The sequence below is a fragment of the Lathyrus oleraceus genome, chromosome 1 (genome assembly GCF_024323335.1).
Source record: "Lathyrus oleraceus cultivar Zhongwan6 chromosome 1, CAAS_Psat_ZW6_1.0, whole genome shotgun sequence".
Taxonomy (NCBI): Eukaryota; Viridiplantae; Streptophyta; class Magnoliopsida; order Fabales; family Fabaceae; genus Lathyrus; species Lathyrus oleraceus.
The window spans coordinates 323,496,588-323,507,824 of record NC_066579.1 but is presented as its reverse complement, the minus strand read 5'-3'; positions in this window follow the sequence as shown (position 1 = coordinate 323,507,824).

Below are 11,237 nucleotides of genomic sequence, written 5' to 3'. Positions count from 1 at the left end.
AAACCCACGAACCTGTTTTTCAGTTCTCGGTTCAGGCATTTCTTGAATAGCTTTTACTTTCGCTGGATCAACCTCAATCCCTTTCTCACTGACAATGAAGCCTAACAGCTTACCGGATCTCACTCCAAACGTACACTTGTTTGGATTCAGCCTCAGTTTGAACTTTCTCAGTCTTTCAAACAACTTCTGCAGGTTTACGAAGTGCTCCTCTTCTGTCTGAGACTTCGCAATCATATCATCCACGTACACTTCAATCTCTTTGTGCATCATGTCATGAAAGAGAGTCGTCATAGCCCTCTGATAGGTAGCACCGGCATTCTTCAACCCAAATGGCATCACTTTGTAATAGAACATGCCCCAAGGAGTAATGAATGTCGTCTTTTCCATGTCTTCTGGCGCCATCTTGATCTGATTATAGCCAGAGAAACCATCCATGAAAGAGAAAACCGAGGATTGAGCAGTATTATCAACCAATACGTCAATGTGAGGTAATGGGAAGTCGTCTTTCGGACTGGCTCTGTTTAAATCCCGGTAGTCGACACACATCCTGACTTTACCATCCTTCTTCGGCACGGGTACGATGTTGGCCACCCACGGGGGATAATTGGTAACTGCCAGAAAACCCGCATCCAACTACTTCTGAACCTCTTCTTTGATTTTGACAGCCATATCATGACTAGTTCTACGAAGCTTCTGCTTTACTGAAGGACAATCTTCTCTGAGAGGTAGCCTGTGCACCACAATATATGTATCCAACCCAGGCATATCTTGATACGACCAGGCGAATATCTCCACATATTCTCTCAGCATCTCAATTAGCCCTCTCTTGACATCTTCCTTCAAAGCAGCCCCGATCTTGATCTCTCTCTTGGCGTCCTCAGTACCAAGGTTGATAATTTCCAACTCCTCCTGATGAGGTTGGATGACCCTTTCCTCCTGCTTCAATAATCTGACTAGTTCTTTAGGGAGTTCACAATCTTCCTCACTCTCCTCTTCAGCTTGGTAAATGGGATTATCAAAATCATACTAAGCCATAACAGAATTGTTTTTAGTGGAGTCCGCAAGATCGATTATGCATGTTTAATGCTTTGTTTTAGAAAAGAGTTCAAGAAAGTCATAAAAAACAAAAAACATTGTCATTTTTATTGTTTTGAAAAAATGAAAATAAAAACAGAAAGACAGTGAGCACAAATTTGTTTGCAAAACGTCCTTTATTAATGATAATCATTTCAAAACATGATGTGGCCCTACAATGAACCACTACGCCCCGGGCAGAGCGTAGGGTTTTTGTGCAGAATGAAAAACAAAAGAAAATTACTCTGTCTGAAGAGTAACTTGGACTATTTCTTCGGCTGTCCAATTATTCACCATCTCCCCTGAAGCACACGGGCGCACCCAGTTGTCCACATCACAATCACTGTCTCCGTCTTCACTACCGGCTGCAAAGACGTCTCCATGATTCATCAACCCAGCGCTGGTGAAGGTACACGGCCCTTTCTGAACACTCTGCTCTGATTGATGAGGTTGGTAGCCAATACCGAATTTGTCTTCTTTAACGGGCAAGTCAACCATCTTGCCCCAGCCTTCTGCATTACCAGAGCTGACAACCTCCAAGGCCTGCTTGTAGGAAGCAATTGAGGCACTTGGCTTTTTCTGCTCACCAAAAGCCACCCTCTCAATAGCAATGGTCTCAAACGCCTGGCACAGAGTTTCATGGATCTCGCCATCCATCTCCACATACTTGAAGGAAGATAGATGACTCACAAGAATGTCCTCCTCGCCGCATACAGTCACGACCTGACCATTCCACACGTACTTCAATTTTTTATGGAGAGTTGACGAAACTGCTCCAGCCCCATGTATCCAGGGACGCCCCAATAGACAACTATATGCTGGTTGAATATCCATCACATAGACGACAATGCTAAACACTTCCGGGCCTATCTTTACGGGCAACGTGACTTCTCCAAAAACTGATCGCTTGGATCCATCGAAAGCACGGACTATGAGATCACTCGGAGTGAGAACAACCCCTTCAACATCAATCTTGCTTAAAATCTTCTTGGACAACATATTCAAAGACGAGCCAGTATCCACCAACACATGCGACAGCACCGCACCTTTGCATTCCATGGTGATATGCAGGGCTTTGTTATGGTTGCGACCCTCAGGCGTCAGATCCAGATCTGTGAACCCCCAACCCATGTCGTGTGCTCACATTCGTAATAACACCCTCCAACTGATTGACAGAAATCTCTTGAGGCACGTAAGCCAGATTCAACATTTTCAGCAAGGCATTACGGTGTGCCTCAGAGCACAATAACAATGAGAGGATAGAGATTTTGGACGGAGTTTGATTCAGTTGGTCCACAATCTTATAATCACTCTTCTTTATGATCTTCATGAACTCCTCCACATCTTTTTCAAAGGAACCCTCAGGCACTTCCTTCTGCACAGGTCCTTCTTCCACCACAGCTTGCTTCCCCTTCGCCTTAGCAAGAGCTTTAGCATTGTTATCTCTCAGAGTCTGTGGTGCGAACAGGCGCCCACTCCTTGTAAACCCTTCAGGCCCTCCTACATTGTCCACAGTCGGACCCACAGTTACAGGAGCTTTAACTGGCACACCAATGGTTACTGGAGCTTGATTTACTGGTCTGATCTGGCTTTCTGACCTTCTGTTGCTGCGGTAAGCATTGTCATACTTCCACGGAACCGCTCTACTATTCTCAACCGGTCTTCTACCAGAAGCAGCAATGGTGACAGGAGTACCCACCGTTACTGGAGCAGATATGGTGACAGGGGTACCAATAGTTACGGGTGCATTAACAGTTCTCGGAGCACGTCCAGGTCCCTCGGACGGTTTGAAGTAAATGGTGACAGTTGACACCACCCCACGATCTTTCACAGCCCGAGCAAACTGTAGGTAACCATCATCAATCAAACCCTGGATACCTCTCCTCAGCTTTTCACAGCCGTTCCCACGTCCATCACAGTCTGGACAGCCTTCATCACAACCTGGGAACACTCCCCCTTTCAGCAAACGTTCCTTTACCACTAGCAACGACGTCTGAACCTCATCAACACTGACTACTAAATCCAAGGCATCCTCGCCTTCCGCATTATTCACCCTGGGCCCACCATGTTGAGGCATAGGGTTGTTCACAACATTTGGAACAGGAGCAAAGTTGATTGTTTTGGCGTCAATCAAATCCTGGACCTTATGATGAAAAGCTCGACAGTTCTCAATATGATGCCCCGGAGCACCGGAATGAAAATCACAATGAGCATTGGCATCATACCCAGCAGGAATTCTTGTCAACGGAGCCATGGTGCGGAGCTCAACAAATTTCAACCTGAGCAGTTCAGGAAGCAATTCAGCATATGTCATTGGTAGCGGATCAAAATGACGCTCGGGCATTCTCTGCCTTGGTTGAAACGGGCGTTGCTGTTGTTGCTGATGTTGTTGTGGAGCTCTTTGTTGTTGTTGCTGAGGTTGAGTTGGGATGGTCACAGCAACCTGACGATATTGTCCTCTGTTTACATTCCTTCTGTGATGCACAGCATTAGTTTCACCCTCCCTCCTTCAGGGTGCCCCAGAAAATGGCTTCTTAGAACTGGAAGACGAGGAACCAGAATCCTGAATCTTCCCTGCTTTAATAAGGCTCTCAGTCCTCTCTCCGCAGATTACCACATCGGAAAAGCTACCAAACGGGCAACTTCCCATCCGGTCCATGAACACACCCTGCAATGTTCCAATAAACATGTCAGTCAGCTCTCTCTCCAACATAGGAGGTTGCACTCTTGCAGCTAACTCACGCCACCTCTGGGCGTACTCCTTGAAACTTTCACCAGATTTCTGGAAAAGACTCTGCAGTTGGGTTTTTCTCGGAGCCATGTCCATATTGTGCTTATACTGCCTCAAGAAGGCTTCCCCCAAATCTTTCCAGCTTCTCACAGACTCTCTCTTCAACTCCATGTACCAGTCCAAGGAAGCTCCAGACAAGCTGTCCTGGAAAAAGTACATCCACATCTTCTCATCGTCAGTATATGCGGAGATCTTTCTGTAGTAAGCCTGCACATGGGTGCGAGGACAAGAAGTACCGTTGTATTTGTCAAAGGACAGCGCCTTGAATTTGTAGGGAATTCTCAGCCCATCAACCAATCCCATATTTGTTACATCAAATCCCAAAGAGTTCTGACACTCCATGGCTCTGATCTTCTCAGCTAGGGCATCAACCTTCCTATCCCTCTCTTTAGTTCTCACCACTTCATCTTCATCACTAAGGAGAGTAAACATGTCTTCCTGTCTGTCAACCAACGGAGCAGGATGGCGAACCGGAGCACGGGTGGCTCTAACATTAGCAGTCTCAGCAGCAATAGGTTGTCCATTGATCCTGATACCCCTCAACTCATCACCCATAGCATAGTTGTTGACGGGAATAGTAGCAGCAGCAACGTGGTCATTAACAGGGACCCCCTCTGGTGAAGCACGGTTGACCGGTGGAATCACAGCTTCCTGTCTCTGGGCTAAGGCACGCAGCTCCTCTTGCCCTTGCACGACCCCTTGCATCATGCTCATAAATTAGGCCATGTTAGCCCTCATCTCTGCCAACTCAGCTTGAACTTGATCCATACCTCTTTGTTGATTCAGTCTTGTAGCGTAGCGATGCGGACGACGATCAGCAATCCTGCCTAAAACAGGAACCAGAGTGAGAAGTCTCGTTCAAGAACACCTGTAATGCAAGAATGATATGTGTATGATGCGTATGATGCGTATGATGCACATGTTATGTTCATTTCTCAAGCATTCAAGAGCCTAATTCATCTTTTGATAAATGGCAACCTGCAACATGAACAACAAAGAAGCAACCTACACAGGATGATGAGCACAAGTGAAACATCAACAATCTCATCTATAAACATGAGCAACAAGAATCATACAACATGGTTCAAACAAAGATTCCAATCATCAGAATAAAACAAGGGATACCATCCAACAATCCTGGAGGTGATTCTCAACATAAACAACAAATACAATCTAAGATAGTCGTCCTCCCGGAATGAGAGTCTTCAGATACTGGCACTGGTCTATCAACAGGTCACACTCTGAACACTCAGGCAAAGGAGTGAGCTTCTCCTTCAGTTGCTCCCTGAGTTCCACTACTTCTCCTCTTAGCTGCCTCTCTGATGCATGTCTTAGGTCCACTTCCTTCTTCAACTGAACATCTTTGCCTCTAAGCTGCTTTTCCAAGTCCCGTATTTTCTTTTGGTAATTGGCTTCCGTTTTCTGCAACCTCAGGCGCTCATGGTGTTCTTCATTCAGCATTGTCTCTATCTCCTCATAAGACCTCTTCTTGCTCCTTAATCTGCTAGCATCTTCACCTTGCACTCCTTTGAGTTGATGAGCCAAGTTCAACTTATCAGCTTTGGCTTTGTAAAGCTCCATCTGGGTATCTTGTTCCTTCTCTTTCAACTGGCGATTCTCCATTAAAGCTTGTTTGTAATACTCAACGGGCACATTCTCAGAATGTATCAAAGGTGGTTGTTCTTGCAATGGCTCCATTCTATCATAGGGTAACAACAAAGTTCCAACTCTATCCTTGACCCAATCAAGGTAAGTAGGCATAGCAACTGCAAACTTCTTCCCTAACACAAATCCATCCTTGACACCAATGTTCTTCCAAGCTCTTCCCACTTGCTCCAATCTAGCTGGGTCACTCCGCTTCTCGAAGTACACACTTTCAGCTATCTCAGCATCTAGTGCTCTTTCATTCATAACAAAGCCCAACTGACGGAGAGAAAGAACTGGATTGTAATTGATGCAACCCTTAGTTCCTATGAGTGGCACATTACGAAACTCTCCACAACTCATGATGACATTGTGCACATTCAACCTGTAAGCTTTCCACCTGATATCATAGGATGTGAGAGACATGATCCTCTGAGTCCACTTATGAGTGCTCTGGGTATCCACAAAAGGTCCACTGGTCGGCAGAACGGACAAGAACCATCTGAGTAACAATGGGAGACAACACATGATAGCTCCACCCATACCATGCCTGCTGTGTATAACATAATAAGTGTCAGCTAACAAGGTAGGAACCGGATTTCCTCCAATGAAAATAGTGACTGCAGCAAGATCTACAAAATTAGGCATACTATGGAACAACACAATTCCATAGATCATGATAGCCATCTGAGCGTTGAAAGCTTCCCAATTTCCTTTCTTTGCTTCTTCCTTAGCCATCCTCACCAAGAACTTCAAAGGCAAACCCACAACATCACCACTTGATTTCCAATTATCACTCACTTCTTTGATACCCAAATGGAGAGCTTTAGCAACAACCCTGAAATCCACCTCCTTTGGCACATCCAGAAAGGGTATCTGATATCTGATCGGGACATTCATCGGGATGGAATACTCTTCAAGAGTGGGAGCCAACTGATAATCCTGAAAGGTGAAGCAACGGAGCTCTGGATCGTAGAACTGTAGGAGAGTCTGCAAAGGTACTGGATCTACCACCATCTTCAACAGTGTCAAGATATCCCCATACTGATCATCAAACACCTTCTGATTACCCCCGGTCACAAGATTGCTCAACTCTACCAAAGATGTCAGTGGCTCATGGTGAAAACTGTAGGTGCAAGTCTTCCTCTTCAACTCTGGAATGGCTGCCATCTCTCACAGTGAACAGACTCCTGAATGAACCTGAGAAATGATATGCATGAGGAGATTAGTTTTTTTCTTTTTTCTTTTCTTTTTTCATTTCTTTTTTTTTTATTTTTTTCTGTTGCATTATTTTTTTTTTGAAAATAAACATGCTATGATGCAAATGATGCAAATATGACTGGTTGGCTGCGTATCACAAGGCACAGATTCAGAACTTCGGCATGAATTCGGAACCGGAAACCACAAATCAAAGTCATCTGGAACCTAAAGTCATCTGAGACCCAAACTTCAGAACCAAGTCACCAACAGAACCCAAGAGTCACCAACAGGATAGAGTCACCAACAGATCAAGTCACCCACGGTACCTGTAAATGATTCATTCCCTCCCCACTCACGGGTGTCATCTAGGCCAGGGTAAGGTCAAGAGAAACGCAGGATAAACAACCCTTTCAAGAATATCATCATATACACACCAGATGTATGCAACGATAATACCCCATCAAGATCTGAACTGCTCGTGATACCATGTTCTGCTAAGTGGCGCTATACCACCCGATTCCCATGAATCACTCTATTCCTAGGTGTCCTAAAGTTCACTCATAGCCTGGGTATTGGGCCTTTTACCTCTTGTAACTCCCACCCAACAGAGAGACAAATACACAGCCAGCACAATGATAATATGATGCATGCAAACACATAATGTACATATATACAGTCACATCATAATCATAAATGCCATAAATAAAACAGTAAAAGCAACCAACATTATCCTAAAGAGCGCTAGGATTGACTCGCTTAGGGAAGATGGACCAGCAAGAGGTCAACTTGTTTAGTATCCCCAGCAGAGTCGCCAGCTGTCGCATTACGCGAAAAACCGGCGGGAAAAAGACACAGAGCCGCCACCGTGCATTATTTATCCCAAAGGAGGGAAAGGAAACGCTCGAAGTAAACCTGGAAAGGACATGGTCTCACGACCAGAGATTGATAGGATCGGGAGTCGGTTATGCGAAGGGAAGTTATTAGCACCCCTACACATCCGTCGTACTCGACGGGATCCACGCTCAAAAAGAATGGAAGAAAGGTTGCTAAAAGAAACTGCTCAAAACTGCACAAAACTGGAGGGAAACACAGAAAAGACGGAAGAAGCGGACTCGGTAGGATATCGCATCCTGGGCCTACGTAGTTTGTCAGACACAAACATCAGAGTCGACGTAGTTCGGGGAAAAGGGAAACGTGCTCGCTAGGATATCGCATCCTATGCATACGTACCTTCTCTAACCAGAGTAAGAATCAGAGCACTCGTAGCTTGGCTAACGCACGCCAAACAAAACGCTAAACGGAGATGCTGAGACGTCAAAGCAAACACACAACTGGAAACGGAATGTCAATCGTTGGTCTTACATCCAACTCCACACAAAACAAACAAACGGGAAACCGAATGCCAATCGCTGGACTTACATCAGACTCCACACAAGCAAACACACACAGGAAACCGACTGCCAATGGCTGGACTTACGTCAGACTCCGCACAAACAAACACATAAGGGGTTGAAAAAGAAAAAGGGCGCCCGGAGAGATCAGCTCATCTCCTGCCTACGTACCTCATCTGGTATGAGGATCAGGGCGACGTAGGTCCCCTTAACAGGGAAAGAACTTCTATCCTAACCAGAGACTAGGGAGATAACAGACTGCTAGGGAGACTATGACTCGAGCCTAGAAGTTGTCATGCATACGATCCCTATGTTGAGGTCTCTAATCCTAACTCGCACAGGAAGCAAGCTAGCCTAAACATCAATCAAGTAAGCAAACACAAGCACAAGAGAGCAAGCACACACACTATATGCAAACAAGTGGCTCATACAAGGCTGGGCTTTAGTCAAGGGGTCATATCAACCTCGACAAACAAGCCAACTGTTATGGGTGTTTTGAGCTCTTAACCCTAACATTGAGAGTTAGGGTGAAGCAGATGAAAAGGTAATGAGGATCAGACCTCATAGCTCTTATCCCTGGCCTAGGAGAGCTTCAATCAATGAAAGTGTGAGAGTCTAGGATGTGGGACTCTACTCCACATGACTGACTCGATATACAATGATCTTGGGTGTTTATTCAAATCACATAGTGCGAGCGAGATGAAAGACTTAACTGAATAGCAGGGGATGGATTGCACATCCCTTTTATCTGCCAATGCCTCTTCACTTAGAAGGTCTTTACATGTACAAGGCACAAAGATAAACAAGCACAAGCATTGCCTCTTAAGGAGGGCTTCAGACAGGTGCCTGCCAAAATAACATGACAGGTCTTCCAGACTACATGAAGTCAGAGGTCATTACCTGGGTGGTATGCCAACCACAAGCAAAGCCAAGCAACTCAAGCAATGAGTTAAAGCTACTAAAGTACCTCTTGGAGCTTCAACAATGGCAGTGGTAGATTCAAGGCTTGGCAAGCATCTAAATCCACTCCTGTATCACTGTTATGAAGCCTGAAGTTGAAATTGAGGCTTGGCACAACCTAGATCTAGCTCAAATAACCATTTCCATCTTCATGTTCTTCCTGGGATTATGCATGAATTCTGGCCAAAATCAATGATCCAAGGCTTGATCTATACCAAATCAATATCACAGAACAAGAATATGGAAGAAAATCAAAGGCTTATGTGGAAGAAAATTGAATTTTGGTGGAGAGAAAATTTTGGAGGGAAATTCAATCTAGATCTAGAAATGGTAAAAAAAACTCTATAATTCTGTTAGGATTATGTATTTATATGGTGTCCTAATCCTACTGAAAATGCAATTAGCAATTGGTTAATTGGAGATTAGTGAGAAATAAGGTGTTATGCAAAAATTGGTTTTTTCACCCCATGCATGCAATCCCACGTGAACAGTAACCAATGGCCATGCATTTTCACTTGAAACCATGATATGAACATGTTGGAATGGTTAAAAAGTCCACATGATGCACCAATTTTGAATTCATGATTTTCCCTCCAAAAATCACATGAATAAGCAAATGATTATATGACAAAATTTCATGCAATGCCTTTATGGATTTGGAAAGTTCATGTCATGAGAAGAATTATGCAAAAAGGAGCACTCAATTTGGGGTTTTAGATCAAAAGTTATGGCCTTTTGAAGTTCCATGCACACTTGGCAATGATTTGATCATATCTTCTCAACCATTCATCAGATGCTCATGATCTTGGACTTTTTGGAAATGGGAGAGAAAGATCTTCAACTTTCATGTTGGACAAAATTTCATTTGAAGCTTCTTTGATGTTGGAAAGTCAAGTTGAATTTGGTCCAAAAACTTGCCATTTTTGGAAACTTGAAATTACAGGTCACTTTCCATTTTGGGAAACTTTTAATCTGGCTTCAAAATCTTCAAGGTAGATGTTTGATATGATGAATAGACCTCTTTTAGACATGAATGAAGTGTCTCAAACCATTTCTCCACCTCCTAGCCCTCAGTTGACTTACAGTTGCCTTTTATGGGCCCCAGATGACTTGAACATGCACTGTGGACTTTGAGCCTCTAACACCTGGTCAAGTTGCTTCAAAATGAACCTTGGGTTCACATAAGCTCATTGGAACATCCATAGGGCCTTTTTCTCATGGAAATGCTTGCTCTTTTGCACTCTCCTGATGTCTTGACTGATAGGATGCAATGGACTATGCAATGGTAATGCAATGTTAATGACCTAAAAAATGAAATGAATGTACAAATGGGGGTGCAAATTTGAGGTGCTACATGAAGCTATCCTCACATGGTGGATTGGTGGTTTGGTTGAGTTTTCTCCCTTTGATAACAAAAGACCTTAAGGCTTTTGGACCAATCAATTCACCAACTTGTTTTGAGATTTTTACCCCGAACTACGAGGTTTTGATCCTAATCTTTTTATAAGATGGTACGTAGGCAATGGGTTTATCCATCCAAACACAAAAATGTAAATAACTTGTATATTCTCCTCTCAACTCTTCAATCATGTTTGCACAAACAAATTTTCACAAAACAACAACCTTTGCAACAAGTATGAAAAGGGCTCCCTAGGAGTACCTAGGATGTTTTGGGTGTCTAACACCTTCCCATTGCATAACCAACCCCCTTACCCAGATCTTTGTTCCTTTTACTAGTTTTTGTTAAAACTATTAGATTTTTGTTCGCTTTCTAACCATTCCTTTGGATAAATAGAAGTGCGGTGGCGACTCGACTTGTATGATTTACCTTGGATTTAGTCAATATCTCTAATGGTAACGAATACCCCGCTACAATAAGCCAGAAGTTGTTTCCAGTACTCAGACTGAAGATTGTTCATGACTTATCTTTATTATACCCAGCAGGGGTTGTTGGCCCACGCGCCGCCTCAATTATCATTTTCCCTATTTCTGCTGATGCTGACAGGCATGAAAGTTTCCGGTATTCAGACCGAAGTGGCATTTAGGCCAGTTTTCCGATGTTCAGATCGAAGAAGTTTCTAACATTCACGTCGATGCAACTTGTGGCATTCAGGGCAAGTTTCCGGTATTCAGACCGAAGTGGTATTCAGGCCAGTTTCCTGGTGTTCAGACCGATG